This window comes from Epinephelus fuscoguttatus, linkage group LG23, assembly GCF_011397635.1.
Source record: "Epinephelus fuscoguttatus linkage group LG23, E.fuscoguttatus.final_Chr_v1".
NCBI lineage: Eukaryota > Metazoa > Chordata > Actinopteri > Perciformes > Serranidae > Epinephelus > Epinephelus fuscoguttatus.
The window spans coordinates 26249726-26265857 of NC_064774.1; the positions used below are offsets into that span (position 1 = coordinate 26249726).

The 16132-nt window shown below is 40.7% G+C and overlaps 1 protein-coding gene across 2 annotated transcripts in view; it reads right to left on the reverse strand.

The window, feature by feature from the left end:
- kdm6ba (lysine (K)-specific demethylase 6B, a) overlaps positions 1–16132 on the reverse strand; it is a 122729-nt gene that overhangs the window by 105387 nt on the left and 1210 nt on the right. For both annotated transcript variants that reach the window (XM_049567515.1, XM_049567512.1), the window contains exons 2-3: positions 12707–12886; positions 12568–12607 (exon numbers count right to left, since the gene is read on the reverse strand). The gene's annotated coding sequence lies outside the window, so the exon portion shown is untranslated. The remainder of the gene's footprint in view (positions 1–12567; positions 12608–12706; positions 12887–16132) is intronic.

Here is a 16132-nt window from a genome sequence, read left to right on the forward strand (position 1 = left end):
CACACTTTGTTTTGGTCTACAGGCAGTGCACAACAGCAAACCTAGCGGTGAAACGATTTCGCTTTTTGCCCCTTTAAAAAGTTATACAAGTAAGATGAAAAATATGTATTTTTGGTTTTGGGGTGAACTGTCCTTTTAACATCACGCTTAATACATTTCAAACACCAACACGGTTGGACAGACACAGACAAGGTAACTAGCTATGTCCTCTTTGTTCTCTCTCTGAGTCGAGATATAAAAGGGTGTGAGAGAGGGAGGGTGAGTATCAAAGATATAAAGACAAGAGGAGAGAGATGGAGGGGGGCAGAAAGACAAAGAGAGAAGTAGTGAGAGAGGTAGAAAAACGTATGAGGCAGGCCGGCTCCTGAAGAATAAGCAGGAGGAGAGACAATGAATTGCAGCTCCTCTATAGACAGACACATGATGAATGGGTCTGCTGCCTAAAAAGCCAGCATGTCTGTTCACCCCACTGCGTGTATGTGTGTGTTTGGGAGTATGTGTGTGTAACTACAGAAGCAATCCATCTGGGCCATTGTGGCAGTGACCAAACTAGAGGTTGATATCCAGTATCCCCTTTCCCTCCCACAAGACGAAACACAACCATCAGCTCCAAAAACAGCACTTGGGGTCAGCTGTCGAACTTAACAGCAGGTAATTAAAAGTAATAGCAGAGCTTCCCCTTGGGTTTGACGATAGGCGATGTATGTATCCCACCAACAGCAATTAGTCAGCCAATTACCCCAGGGCCTAATTATAACTGCCGTCCATAGGAAGGCTTTGGGAGGGACAATAAAGGGCTCTTATGGTAGCCTGTGTTTATCTAAGTGATCAATGATTAGCATGATCAGTGGGAAAGGTCAGCACCTCACATGAGAGGCTGGCTGCCTGACTGACATTTCTTCTTTACTGCGGTTAATTGGTACAACAGTAGCAAAGTGCTGTTTTCTATTAACGCTTTGTAAAAGTGCGTATTAGGGTGCCACATTGGGGGCAATGAATTTTAAGACCGACATTCCAGACATTCCTGAAGTCACATTTTTCCATAGCTTTTTGTTTCTCAAATACAAACAATGAACCAATGTATTTTATACCCATCATTTCTTTTGAACTTAATGTTACTGTGTGAGCTTTCCTTGTTTTGTATACGCCTCAGGCAGCTTTTACATCATCGGTATAATCTAAACAATACATGCAATTGATGAAGCTTTATTGGCACAAGCTTTAAGTGCAATGGTTACAACGCTGCATTAGCTGGAAATTCAATGTACTTTATTTTGGCTGATTCAATTAAATCTAGAGTAGGGGTCCTCTAATGTGTGTGCCAATGGGTGTCGTGTATGTGTGCGCATGTTGCAGCTCTCAGAGTAGAGGGCTTGGCGGCAGAAGCTCCTCTAATCGAGTTAGCTGTGATAACAGGAGTGGCAGCTGGCTTTCCAGGAATATACTTTCCTACTGAGCATGCACTCCCTGCAAGTGGATTTCACACATACGTACACAGATAAGCACGCACATACACACGCATATGCACCCAGCGTGACCTACCTTTCTGTTTCCTGGGTTTTAAAAATGCATGTGCTATGCCGTGGGTCCCTGGACAGTGAATGCTAAATGCATGTACACATACTGAGACAAGCTTATTGACACATTTATCTGTACATTCACACAGCAGCTTCTGTCTGTGTCTTGCTGTTACACTCATACACACATTCATGCATCCTACATGTGCTTACATGTCGCTCCATGTGTATATTTGTATGTGTTGTTTATCTGCTGGCAGCTCTGGGAGATATTTAGGTAGGTCAGTGGGTGAATGATGCCTTCACTGTCTGGCCACTTTGTGTGGTTAAGTGTGGATACACTAGATGTAAGCTCTCTTAGCCACTAATGACCCATTTCTGCTGTCCGAACTCAATGACCTCTGCCGAAGTGTGAAATTGTGTTTATTGGTTCTGTATATGCTTGAATGGGGGCCACATGATTTAAGAAACATCTCTCAGAACTTGGAATAGATGATACCTTAGGTCTGACCTCAAGGTCTGATGATCCCAGGTTTTTACAGTCCAGCAAAAAAAATCTAAATAATAATAATAATGCAAGGCTACAGAGAGATTGAAGGTCACATCAGTGACAGTTGACTTAGCAAAAAATAACAAAAACCTTTTGCCACAATGCATTTTAAAAATGTGGTTACGAGCCAAGTTATTCTCACACAGTCAGGTCAATTGTACAACTATACTGTATCTGTACTGCTCTATATTGCCCCCTATTGAGCCCTACTTGGACACACTATGTACACATCAATATACTGAATATATATTCTTTTAACTACAGGACAAACAAGAACCTTTTAGGGCATGTCTATACACGTGCTGTATGTTTGTCAAATACCACGTGAGTGCATGTAGTATAAAGTTAAACATGACATGTCAGTGCAGTGTGAACTGTGCTGTGTTAATTCAATATAGAGTGAACTTGAAATCCTAAAATCATTCCAACACCATGTCACGCATTTCCATTTTTCCCTCATGATGTAATCTGTTCAATCATGAGCCTGAGACGATATCTAGTCTCATATCGAGACACTGATAAAATATTGATACATTGCTCAGCCTTGGAACTAGTAAGAAAAACTGGCAAAACTAATTTTTGTAGTATGTCACTGTCCCTAGCGTATCACTGTTCAGGAGCATGTAAAAATAAAAGGATTCAAGCTTTAGTTTCCCATCTGACCTATGGGACTGGTCTCTTCTAGCTTCTGTCTCTCACTCTCTCCTTCTCTGCAGCCTCCCTCTCCTCTCTCCCTTTACTGGCCTCTCACACACAAAGGCAGGGGGAGGCAGAGGTGGAGGAGGAGAGGGGGCGAAAGGCACAAAGGGCTAGGAGCTGTGGGCTTGCCCTGGGGAGAGGGAGGGTAAGGGGGTGGATGGGGGGTAACAGGGGGTCAAAGGGGGGCCATGAGGGTGTAGAGGGCTGGGGGGCGGTGAGGAGAAACCTGAGAGTCAGAAAGCCAGAACAGGAGCTGGGGTAGAAAGAAGGGGAGCAGTGGTGGGAAGGGAGGGTCTGAGGGTGAGAAACACAACACAAGACAGCCTATAGCTGCAGTGATTTTTTTTGTTTCCACTTTGAAGGGGGGTTGGCAGTGGATTTGTTCAAGAAAGGGATTTAGCTCGGGAAATGCACATTTACTATCTACCAAAGCCTGTGTAAGCGTTTTAGCCATATCTCCTCTTTTAGGAAGATAGTGTTCACGTCTTGTGCCCTCTTTGCCACAGCTTACTTAAGGTGTGTTCACACCGGACCTGTTTTTTTCGCTAGCGACGAGTTTACATACAAAGTCAATGCAAATGGGCGATTGAGCGTATATTTGCCCAGGAGAAAAATCGCTCGGGCTCCGAGCGACAGCAACAGAGCGATTTTTCGCTCATCGCTTGAGATAAGAAATCTCATCTGGAGTGGTTATTTCGCTGGGTCCTGTCGCTTGCAGCTCAATGCTGATTGGCTGTCGTAATCCCGGAATCCCAGGGGGGTTCTTGACTGTCATGACATGTCAGCTTCATTAAAAGTATAGCTGCAAATTAAAAGCAACAATAGATGTAAAAACACACAGAGACAATGCATCTGTGATCAGTTCCCTAATTTAATTTTAACAATTTTTTCAATCTTCTCCAATTTCTCATTTTATTTTATGGAAGTGATTAATGTAAGTGCACTTGTCCTAGAGCCGCCACGACGGTTTTTATAATGCAAATAACTCTGTTTAGATAAAACCTACAAGCTTCTCTTACCATGACTTTTCCTAAAAATGTGTCTTGTACGTTTTCTGAAGCCTATAAGTTACAAAAATGAAACACACTAGACTTCTGAGCATTTATACCGCCGACCGAAATTATACATTTCGATACATACAGGTAGGCTATATATTGCAAAACTCTGTAAAAGTACACCAAAGCATACATTTTCGTTTCCAAATATTTATTTGAAAACGAAAATCACGAAACCATTTATACGGTCAATAAAAAAACATTTTGTTAATAATAAAAAACGAATGTAATCTCAACAGTGAACGCGCCAGCCAGTGGGACTGCGGCGCTTGGAGGGGCGCTGTAATCCTGGCGGTCCTAGTGTAAAACACCACAGACAGCGCCAATGCATCTATCGCTGTGGCTCAGAGGCTCTGATGCCCGAGTCAGAGCATGTGAGCGGAGTTGGAGCTGGTGCTGCCTCATCCATAGGTTATTGGTAGGAAGAAAAATGGCTGCTGACAAAACTGTCACTGTCAACTGCCTCCAAGCGCTGCAACGATCTGCCAGACCATCATATGTAACTTCATTGTTTATGCTGCCCATGTCCTCAGAAGCACACAATGAATGCATTTTTGAGTAATTTCCGAGAAGTTATGATAAAAAATATATATATATATATATATATATATATATATATATATATATATATATATATATATATATATATATGTACATATATATATATATATATATATATTACAGACTATAGAATAGGACTGACAACCTCTCCAATGTCTCATGTCAATTAATTAACACTATTTGTAGGCTTTTTATAATGCTTTTTTTTTGCTGCTGCGCTGCTGCACTGCTGCTGCACTGTGTCTCCAGCTGAAAGTGACGATTTGCTAAATACATTCTACAATAATAAATTAGATAACTTTTGGTCTATAATACTGTTGGCTATATTACGCATTTTAATGAAAAATACTACGCATTTTAAAGAAAACACTGAACACGCGACTGAATGAATGAATGAATGAATGAATGAATGAACATTGGAAGCGGTTCAGCCGCAGTCCCGCTGGATGGCGCGGTCACTGTTGAGATTACATTCGTTTTTTATTATTAACAAAATGTTTTTTTAGTGACCGTATGAATGGTTTCGTTTTCAAAAGGTGGATAGTGGGACAAGGAACGGATGATAAAATTTTGGTGGTGATCGGGTGAAGCAAAGTGGATAAAATAATAAAAAAGTCTATCATCTGACAGCCTCAGCAGCAATTCCAATTTCTAAAGACGGTGAAAATAGTGCCATCTGGTGGCCGGAAAGTACGTCTTGTTCTACTTGCTAAATTTTGTTGTAATTCTGAAGTTGAAATTAATGTTCTGTGTTGGAAAAAAAGAAAGTGAAAAATACAAAAAAACATATTCTGTGTTGGTCTCCACGGTGAATGCATATATAACCTAATAATAATGATAGTGATGCAAATAACCTAATTGCGATGCAGGCTGCAAAATCTGATGCAGAGGGGGAGGGAATATCACCTACTTGGCGGAGGTCTGCACTCTCTGAGTGCTTTTCTAGTATTGTGATGTTTTACCTGCAGCTTGTATTTGTCTTGCTTCATTCTCTGAAATGTTCTTTGGAATATAAACTAGCAAAACATTTTTGTGCTACTATGAATCTGATAAAGCAGTTTTTCTATACACTCAGTGCTATGAACGTTTATTTTTCTTGGTCTTTCATTTGTGGAAGAAAATACTAATGCCTGATTTCCACTGCATGATATGGCTCAATCTTGACTCACTTTTGGGACCAGGTCCTTCTCTCTATTTCAGTTTCAGACAATCACCATAGTGATGAAACAGACCTGACATTGTCTTCATTGCCATACTCTCAGAATCCTCTTATTAGCAACCAAACAGAGGAAAGTTTACGCTTCCTCAATTGTATGGCGTAGTATACAGGGTACCACGTACTATCAACAATTTTTGCTATTGGAAAAACAAAAGACAGCATGTCGAGTTGAGCTGTGCTGTACCATGACAGGGAAGTGCGGCACAACTACTGGAGTCAACTAGGGACACACGCACAAAACAGTCAAGTGACATTCAGTCACACACTGCCCAAAGGCATTACATGGCAGATTGTTTGGCTTTATACATCAGTGTCCTTATATGACTTCAGGTTTTGTGCAATACTACTTCTCCAGTGTAGAGATAGGGTATGATTAATATATGTATCAGGAAAGTTACTGTTGGATGCATTTCTACAATTACAGAACACTGACTGTTCGCAACAGAATAACTGAATAACTTGTCTTCCTTCTGATATCAAAGCTCTCCCCATTTCTAAATTTGTCTGGGATTGTTTGGAGGTGATGGCTGTTGTATCATATTAAAAAGAAACATAACTAGCCCCTTTAACACTGTCTCTTCAAGGTGGAAATTTCACGCCATTATACCACCTTGCTGTTTTGTAAAAAAAAAAGTACAATTGCAGAATGAGGGGACAGAGTTGTCTTACCCTTAAGCCGGCATCAGAGGAAGGGACAGACGGCAGAATGGGATCATGGGTAGCATAGGTGTGACATTTTGCCAGTTTTGTGTGTGACCAACCATAGGAGAATTAAAAAGTAGCTTATAGCAGCTAACTCAAACAAGAAGTAGTACAGTGGCCCAAAATGTCCACAAATTGGGAAAACAATGAAGTGCTCAGCATACTGACACGTATGCCATATTTCACAGTAGAGGCCAACGCTGCTGTGTTCCATGTCATTACCGTCACGCCCTTCTGTGTAAAAATACAAAGGCAGCATAAAGAAGGGACTTCGTAGCGGCCCTATAGCTTGATCTCTGTATAAATAGGGCTACAACCTATCCTCTGTAGGTTTTGATACCAATGCACCCTTTTCACATCCCCCCACACACCTCATTCCCTCCACTTGCTTCAATTACCACAAACTCGTATTAATCTTGGGCCATCTAACCTCCCTAACTGCCTCTGAAACCACTCTGGGGCCTGACGACACAGGTGCACACATCAACACTGAATCACCTCATAGTAAAAGGCACCCGTGTACATATATATAGCGACACTATTAAACACATAGTTAAGCGCACACACTGGTGGATGTGCCAACACACGCACACCTTAAATACACATACACACAAATGCAAAGCATTCCAACAGAGGCCTGTGACAGTTGGGTAACACAGGCTGAACAACAAGCTCAGCAGAGAAGAGGCATGTTGGGCATCTTCGTCTTCGCAAACTCTGTCACCTCTACACTCACACGAACACAAACACACACAGCCTACAAAGGAGCTTACATGAGAACAAGCACGCACACACACAAACCCAATGCCCTCTTTTGCAGGAAGGTTATGTAACCAGATAGGCAGAGAAGCGCTCTTTCTGCACACCTCTTTCTGTCACCACATCTTTCCATTCCTATTATATATTGAACTATATCTATTCTTCCATCCGTGACTTTCTATCCTCTTATTCAGCGCCAGTTTTCTTTACACGGACTCAGCATTTCTTAAATGATTTTTTTTCTCTGCCAGCTGTTGTTTAAATTCATTAAAAGCCCTTTGATGGCATAAACGGGACTGTTAAAAGCTTTAATAGGGAGAATGTGGTAACACGCCCTCACAGACCTCCAGGAGGTGGATGATGTCAGCTCCACCTCTCCTTCTTCCTCCCTACGCCACTCCTCCCTTGATGACACTGCTGATGATGACAAAAGAGGAGGAGGAGGACGATGAAGAGGAGTCTCTCCCCCTCCTTCTCCTTCCTGTCCTCCTCCTCACCCACTGCTTCCTGCCGTCCTCCCCCCCGGGCATCCTGAGTCAGCTCTCACCACCTCTCTTCCTGAATCTCTCTCTATATCCTCCTTCAAATCTGTTCTCATTTGAACCAAAAGCACGGTTCTTTCTTTTTATCTCATGCCCTCCATTCTCAGGGTCTGAGATGATTTCACACTTCTGTAGAAATTTGGTTTTATTCAACATCAGGCAACAGCAGCGGATAAAGGGAAGACTGGAACAACAGAGTCAAGAATGAAAGATAATCGCTAAAATAATTTAGAAGCATTTTTCTAAAACTTAAAAACACCATTGAATGCTCTGAAAGCATACATCCTTTTCTACACTGCCTCCACAGGGTGTGTGGCACATGTGGATGGCACATGGATTGGAGCATTTAGAAGAAAAAAAAGGAGGAGGAGGATGGAGACAAAGCAAATGGGAAAAACAGATGCCAAATCCTAATGTCCTGTTGTATGCCCTGCACTTAACACACTGTCACCTGCTTGTATAAATGCGGGTGTAATGCAAACTGGACAGTGGGTTACGTCTAATGTTACCCATGGCACTGGCATTTCGGGCCAGTTAAGAGTGAGTCCTATTTCAAGGCTTAGTTAACTGGAATATTTTTATTAATATTTTGAAAATCATAATTTATTTTTCATATATTAATGCTCCCTACTAAATCTGTTGGTTGCTCTCTAAATCAGCAACTGTAGCACAGTATACTTACTGTTGTCTATGGACTCCCACAGCTTTGCAAAACAAAATCTTGCAGCTGAACATATGTCACTCATCTACCACGTCTTAAACTAGATCCCTGTCCAAATAAACCATCTGACAAAACTGATCCCAGGTGCAGCATATGGAATTATTTCACTTACAACCAGCCAACATCAAAACCCTGGTGTAAAGGGTGCTGCCAAGCTCTGCAAGTCAAGTATGGTGACATCATCATGCCCCCAGATTTATTGTTGGTATTAAAGTCGATTTTCTGGAGTCGTAACAACACTAGAGGGAATGCCACACAAAAAGGCTGTTAATCGGACTCAAACCCACAATATTTAAGGTCCATAATGAGCAACATATCTTACACACACATCCACCAGCACACATTGCAGGCCTCGTGGCACATTATCTGTGGACCCAAGGCACTGTATCTAAATGGTGGCCAGCATGCACACCTGCAGGGTTTAGAGCAGTGGTTCCTAAATAGTCCAGAGTCCAAATTTCTCCTTAGACATTAGTTCTAGGTCCACACAGTTTAATAAATTGAGCATCATACTTGTGTTTGGCCATATTGTTGAGCTAGTTTGCTGTCTCTGTCAAGTCGCCATCTGTTAGTAGTTCACTCTACAGCAGGGCACAGTGCGTAAAAATAAAGCTATGTGCAAAAACAAAGTGTGTTTTTTTTTTTTTTTTTACAAACTTGAAACACTAACGAGTAACTTGCGGTCCATTCAGAATGAATCCGCAACCCACCGGTTAAGAACCACTGGTTTAGAGACAGATGCAAGCCGACTGATGGCATTGCCATGCTGATTGAAGCCAGCGCTCACAGTTATAATTTTACCAGAAGATGTACAGTGACACTCTCAAAAACATATTAACATACTTAGTTATTCAAAATGATAGACAGTGTAACAGATATGTCCACCAAGCACATGACCACAAGCTGTTTGTATCAGAGACAAGTAGTTGGACAAAATCAGACCTATCTCCACAGCGCAGTGTCAGCACTTGAGGAAGGTCTGGAAACACTATCTTTCTGCTATAGGGGAAAATGCCCTGGCTTGTTTTTGTTTCTTTGAACCAATCACAAATGTCTTGGACAGTTCTAAGCCTAGTAGTAGTAGTGTCAGGGGAGAACTTGATTTGGTGGAACAATTTGTACGTGGGGGGGGGAGCACTGCCATTAAAACAGCTCCACAAAAATCCATAATAGTCATCAGTGTGTGATTCATCTTTTAGTGAAAAAAAGACAAATATAATTTGATAAATGGTGCCCGAGAGGTGAAGCCTGACTATCTTTAACTCTGGAGGAACTCACTGCACCCATTAAAACCACAGATAATTTGCTGGCTGCATGTGGCTTTAGCAGAACATTATGAGGCTATATCACAGAAGCTCTTGTGAAGCAGAACGGAGCAGTACATGCATGATCCAAATCTTATTCAAAACCTGCCATTTTCAGCAGGTAAGCTGTTAGTTCAGAGGTTGTTTCCCATAGCAAAGGGGAAACAGTAACACACAGATAGCTGAATGCAGAGAGAATGCCAGCCTTGATCAGTTGTCCAATGTCAGGCTTAGGCCCCGATCACACAGAAAGCGTTTCAACAGCTGGAGGTTTCTTTTTGTAATTGTTTTTTAATGATAATTAAGCTTTCTGCTTGCTGTTTTTGCGTTGCTACGCGCCTCGCGTTTCTGCAGTCTAGACATCTGACATTTTTGCTCCAGCGCTCTGAACCCCTCAAGCTCCAATGCTCTCGTGTGATCAACGGGGCCTAATAGTTTAAATTCACATCCAGTGAGTCAGACTTGGTAACAAGGGGCCAGTGGTTAGATAAGACAGTACAGTTTCACAAATCACTCTCATTTTTTATGTCCTCATAGAAGAAACACAATCCAGGGCTATTTAATTTATTATGCTTAAACTGTGTGCATTTCAAAGCTAAGAATAGTATTTGACAAAATGTAGAGATTTGCTACAGAAGTAAAGACTGTAACAGTAAGTATAATGTTATGAGAAATGCTACTTTTATTTTTACTGCACATCTTTTTCAACAATCCTTCCTCTCTCAGTCCTCCTTCCTGCTCACTAACATCCTTTCTTACAGAAAAGCCTGCATACAGACTGTGCTTTATATGTATGTACATATGTATGTGTGTGTGTGTGTGTGTGTGTCTACAAGCATAATGGAGGGTGTCTACTTGGTCTTAAGCAGGATTGTGTGTATATGTGCATGTGCATTTATGTGTGTAATGGATCTGATTCATGGCCAGTTGTAAATGTATGCAATAAAGCTGAGTAGGCTAAGTGATGGAAAACCCCAGGTGTGCGAGGCTTGGCAGGGTCCTGGGAGACGGCAGCATTAGAGTGTGAGTGTGTATGTGTGTGTGTGTCTGTCTTTGTCCCTTAGAGGGAGATCAAAACAGTGAGTGAGAAAGGTGTAGGGGTGTTTGAGATGTGTGTCAGAGAGTGTTTGAGGGCTGTGTGTGTGAAAATGAAACAGAGCTGGTGTTAGGTCAGGTGTGTATATGCCTAAGTAGGGTGCTGAATGTGAACAGCTCAGCTGAATTGCGTGTGTGTGTGTGTGTGTGCGCGCGCGTGTGTGCACGCGCGTGTGCTTGCTTGTTTCTGGCTGGAGTCCCAGTCAATTTAGTAGCTGTGGTGGACATGGCAACTCTAGCGAAACAGACAAAGACTCAAATCTACAAAAAAAAAAAAACGGCGGTACATTTTAAACATTTAAAATGTCAACAGTCAATAAGTCAGAAATTTAATCCAACACCACAAAGCATTTATAGGAGGGGTGGTACTAAAACAACAGGTTACGCCAAAGCAGAATGGCAGCTCAACACCCATCACATGGCCTACAATGTTCAAGGAGGCAAACAGCAGGCCAGCACAAACAGAAAACATACAAAAGCGTTAAGAGCGGCTTTTAGTAAATGAAACTAACAGTTTCTTTCAGGCCTCAAAACAAATCATCAGTCACAATGACTCCATTTACAACCAGAGGCAGCCTCGATAAGATACCCCAAACACACCTTGGGCCACAAAACTACCAGCCTGTGCTACAGATATTGTCAAAACAATAACCCAATCAGTGTCAGAAATTAGCAAGGGCCACGGGCCATTTGACCCACAATTTATCCAAGAATGCCCCCAAAAGCCATGTTCCGGGAGCCAAAATTGCCTCCAAGTTTTCGAAACAACTATATGTATTTATATTTTTAACAGTATTACAATCTGACATTAAAGTATAATTTTATTTTCATTAAATTAATTTACTGTCACGTCTACAACTCATTTTCCAGAATAATCAACGAGATTGCACTGATTACGTGAGAGTAATCTGACAGAGGGGGCTTTGCTGTACCATAAGTATAAATTAACCATTTCTTGGGTGATCTGTGTCTACACAATGACAAATTAATGAAAAATTAAGGTAGAATGAATGTTACATTTTAAATTAACTTACTTCCAGGATTGCATCTAAGGAATTTATAGTAATTTGGCCTTTTTAAACAGTAAAAGTAACTGTAATGTGGTGAAACATTAGTACTGCTATCAGTAGATTAATGGTTAAATCATCACATTTAAACTGGTTGAATTATAAGAAATCTGAGTGATATTTTGCAACCATAACTTTATGTAACCCATTATTTATTTCATTTATAGTGGTTTCTACTGAAGAGTGAAGACACTATCTTAGTTGGTTTTGCTTTTCATGTGCTTATTGTTAGAACATAATTACAATTTTTTGATGGCCCCTAAACATTTTGAAAATGCCCCCATTTTTTAGACAGTGGGGGCCAAATTTGCTCCCAAAATATTTTGTTAATTTCATACCCTGAACCCAATACAGTGCAAAATCATTGGAATTTCCTTTCTAATAGTTGCAGCTGAGGTGGATTTGCGCCCTTTTAGGATAAAAGGAGACAAAAGCCCCTAAATGTTTTCTTTGCTGAAACAGCAAGGGAAGCTGAGATGGAAATAGCAGAGATGAAAAGCTTCTACAATAAGCAGGGATTCATATTTCTCTCAGTGAAATACCTTTAGACTATACTGGAGGTTGCACATGAACATACTGTATCCATTTGCTGGATATTTTAATACTTTTGTGCTATAAACATTTCATTGTTCTGACAGGAGCTCAAACAAACATATCTACTAAATAGAGAAAACAGGAATGACAGACATCCAAACATGACTAAACAGTGAAGGCATGCACATCCCATGTGTCACTGCAGGCAGGTCAAAGTCTGGGTAGAAGGTCAAAAGTCTTACCTGGGCAGGTGGGGGCTTGCAGCAATTGCAGATGGCTCCCCTGGAGAAAAACACAGTGTATAAACAATGTGTCTGATATTTATTGTGACAGGAAGTTTATATGATGCAAATAGCTCATACGCAGCAATCTAAATCTTACCATCACTATGGAATAGTTTGGGTGTTTTCCATCCCTAAGCAGCAGTCCATCTTGACAGGCTGGGAATATAATGTTAGCCCATTTTTGCCTTTGGTGGGTCAGACATTTCACTTGCAGCTTCAGTCAGGTGCTGGTGGTTCTTCAAACATAGCACAATACTTAGCCATGATCCTCATTCCTCTGTGATAAGAAAGATATAGAAAACCTTTATAAATAGGGATTTTAAAAAACCAGAAGTAGTAATCAAGTAGAGGATAAAGATCTGATAACACTAATTAATATGGAAAAGTGCACAGAGAGCACATTGGTCATGTACATTGCCATGGGCATTCTGGTAATAAAACTTGGACCACAACTGCATTGGACTTGCTGGTTTTATCTACTGGTCAAATTCAGACAATGGAAAAACAACATATATTTAGAGACCACATTCTGCTCTCCACCCTGCACTGTGAGAAATCAGCAGCTGTTCACAGAGGTCACACACAGATCAGGGCTGGACTATGAATGTGTTGCCATCTAGGGGAGAATGTGCACTACTGCACTACTGAGTCAGTACAGTTTTGTACACTACTGCATGCATGTAGGGTAGTGGAGAAAATCAGAGAAGTACTTGACACACTGCTTTCAAAGCTGGCATGTATTTACTCATATTATGAACCACATACAGTAAATGATGTTAATCTGGATAAAAACTTTACTATAATATTGATTTCCCTAAAATAAATGTCTATCAACAGGAGATATAGCCTAGATAAAGAGCAGTGGGCAAGAAAGAGATGGTGTTTAAAATCATTTAACAACTGCGGTGTGGGCCGAGAAAAATAAAAAAGAACTAACAGTCACAACTACAGTGACAGCATTCAAGGAGCTAGACTTTGGTGTCAGTTCTATTAGAGTCAATGGGGCAGGCAGGTACTGCAAATCACATTTTAACCCATCATAACTTTGTTGTTTAAAACTTTGACTGAAAAATCTTTCCACTAGATTACAAAAAACAAATTACATGATGCTTACTGACTTTTTTTTGTTTTTTTCCCTTAAATCCAAATATGTACGTTTGTTTTCCCTGTAACTGATCTCCAAACAGATCATGGCTCTGTCCGACAGCTGCATCTCAGCCTCTGTTGGACTGAGCCATGATCGGATTGGAGGCCAATAACAAGGAAAACAAACATGCATGTTTTGATTAAAAAAAAAAAAAAAAAAAAAAAAACTTCAGTTAACATCATGTAATGTCTATTATTTAATCTGGTGAGTCAAAGTTAAAACAACAAAGTTATGATGGGTTATAATGTGATTTGCAGTGTCCGCCCCACTGACTCTAATAGAACTGACACCCAAGTCTGGCTCCTTGAAGGCTGTTACTGTCATCATGACCCTTCCGTCTTTCATATTTTTCTTGATGTGGATGGTAAAAAGGGGGCATAAATAATCACTGGGCATAAATTTGGAAATACACAAACTGTACATGCAGTTTACATGTCTGCATGCAAATACAAGAAATCAGAAAATGGCTCACAGAATGCCAGCAAACCAGTCAGTCATCAGTGTGTGTATACTGGTGGCGCTTGGTGTCCTTAAGAAACTCTATGGGATGATTTTTTTCCCCCACTTTTTCAGTGTTCACATTTAAAGAAACATCTTTAATAGAAAAAGCTTGTGTTTGTGTGCAATGTGTGTCTGTGATTTAGAGTTAAACTTCTACAGCAGATGTTGAAAATCTATGGGCTCTATTTTCATGTGACAAACAGTTAAGTGTTATTTACCTGACAAGAGGAAATACTGTACAGGAAGTACCATTGGCAGTATGGATACTGTAACTGTTGGCTACATGGTGTGACAGGAAACAGGAAAAAGTCACAGCTACCCTACTGGGGCTATGAAATTATGGGGAACTGTCAGTTTTGCATCTATTGTGTCAGGACAGGTGTTGTGAGGAAAACTGTAACCACCGAGGAGGCGCTACTCATCGACAGGAATTACACACTACGTGACGAGGGGACAGACTTTGATGTTACACCTGTTTGGTCGCATTTAAATGCAGCCAGTGTAACCTTAACACTAAGTATTCAAGTAAAACCAAGTTTAACTCAACCTGCAACACCAACCAGATATTCGCTTTCATCTTTCCCGTAAAAAAAGAGGCGTCCGGCGTTAGCTACGCCCGGAAACATGGAGGCACGAGACTTTCAATTACGGCCTAACGTGAATTCAAGCCATTAGCAAACATGGAGGGCTTTAGTGTATTCAGATCAGAGTTAACGTACCTGGGCGGAGGCACTGCTGTGTACATTAACATGTTTATCCTCCCCATTAGCTTGAAGTTTTTGCATTTAGTGCAAGAAGCAGTACTATCAAACTAAGTAGCGTTAATTACCCGAAATTTAAACATTTTTTTGTTTTGTTTCGTCTTCCCGGAGCTGTCCCGCCGCTGAACTGTTAATTAGTTTAACTGTTTTGCACCTGTGAGTAGCTCCTTCTCGCACTGCATTGTGGGACATCAGCAGCAGATGGGAACAGAAAATATGTATTTTAAAAGATGGTATCAGAAGCTACTAAAAGTTCACGAACCGTATTTATACAGTCTATGGCATATGGCCTAATTGAAAAAAATAAAAAATAAAATAACTAATTTTATTATTATTTTAGCCAAGTATCAATCATATTCACAAATCCAAATTTAGCCATTTTAAACCTCTGTTGTTGTTTTTTTGTTTGAGAATTAAAACCACAGTTCATTAAGACCACTTTTAACTTAAAAAATAAGTAAGGTGTAAAGACCTTTTATTTGTTGTCCCTGTTTAATGCTTTTATTTAAATATTCAAATATTCCCCCTGGCTCTCATGTTGTATTAATGACTTATTTGATTGTATGTTTAAAAAACATGCACCATCATTTGCACCACATAATAAACTCCCCACATTTTTACCTTGTTTCTACCTATCTGCGGATAGGCCACGATAAAGAGGTTATTAAGTAAAATTTATAATTATTATCCTATCACCTAAAATCAAAGTGTGATTTATGAGAGCTGCAGAGGCTGGTTATTTACTGGATGACCTTAGTTGAATCTTCACCGCAGGCAAACAGCCACACTGCTGAGGTGCTCATGAGCAAAACACCTATTGTAGCTACAAATCTACAAGTATGAAGTCTGAACAATTATTTGTCCTGTGTCTCCATCCAGTGGCGACATGGCCGAAGTGCTACAGGAACAGCGAGGAGAGAGGGGTGGAGACAGAAAAAAAAAATCCAAGGGAAGAAAATTCAAACGCTCTTCCTGGAAATAGTAGAGAACCCGCCACAACTTCACCACATGACATTTCAGAAAGAAAATGCGACACTCCTTCCTCCAACACCAGCGAGCCCGCATTTCATTCAATAATCAGCATCTATTCAACCCCCAACCAGCTGAATACCTC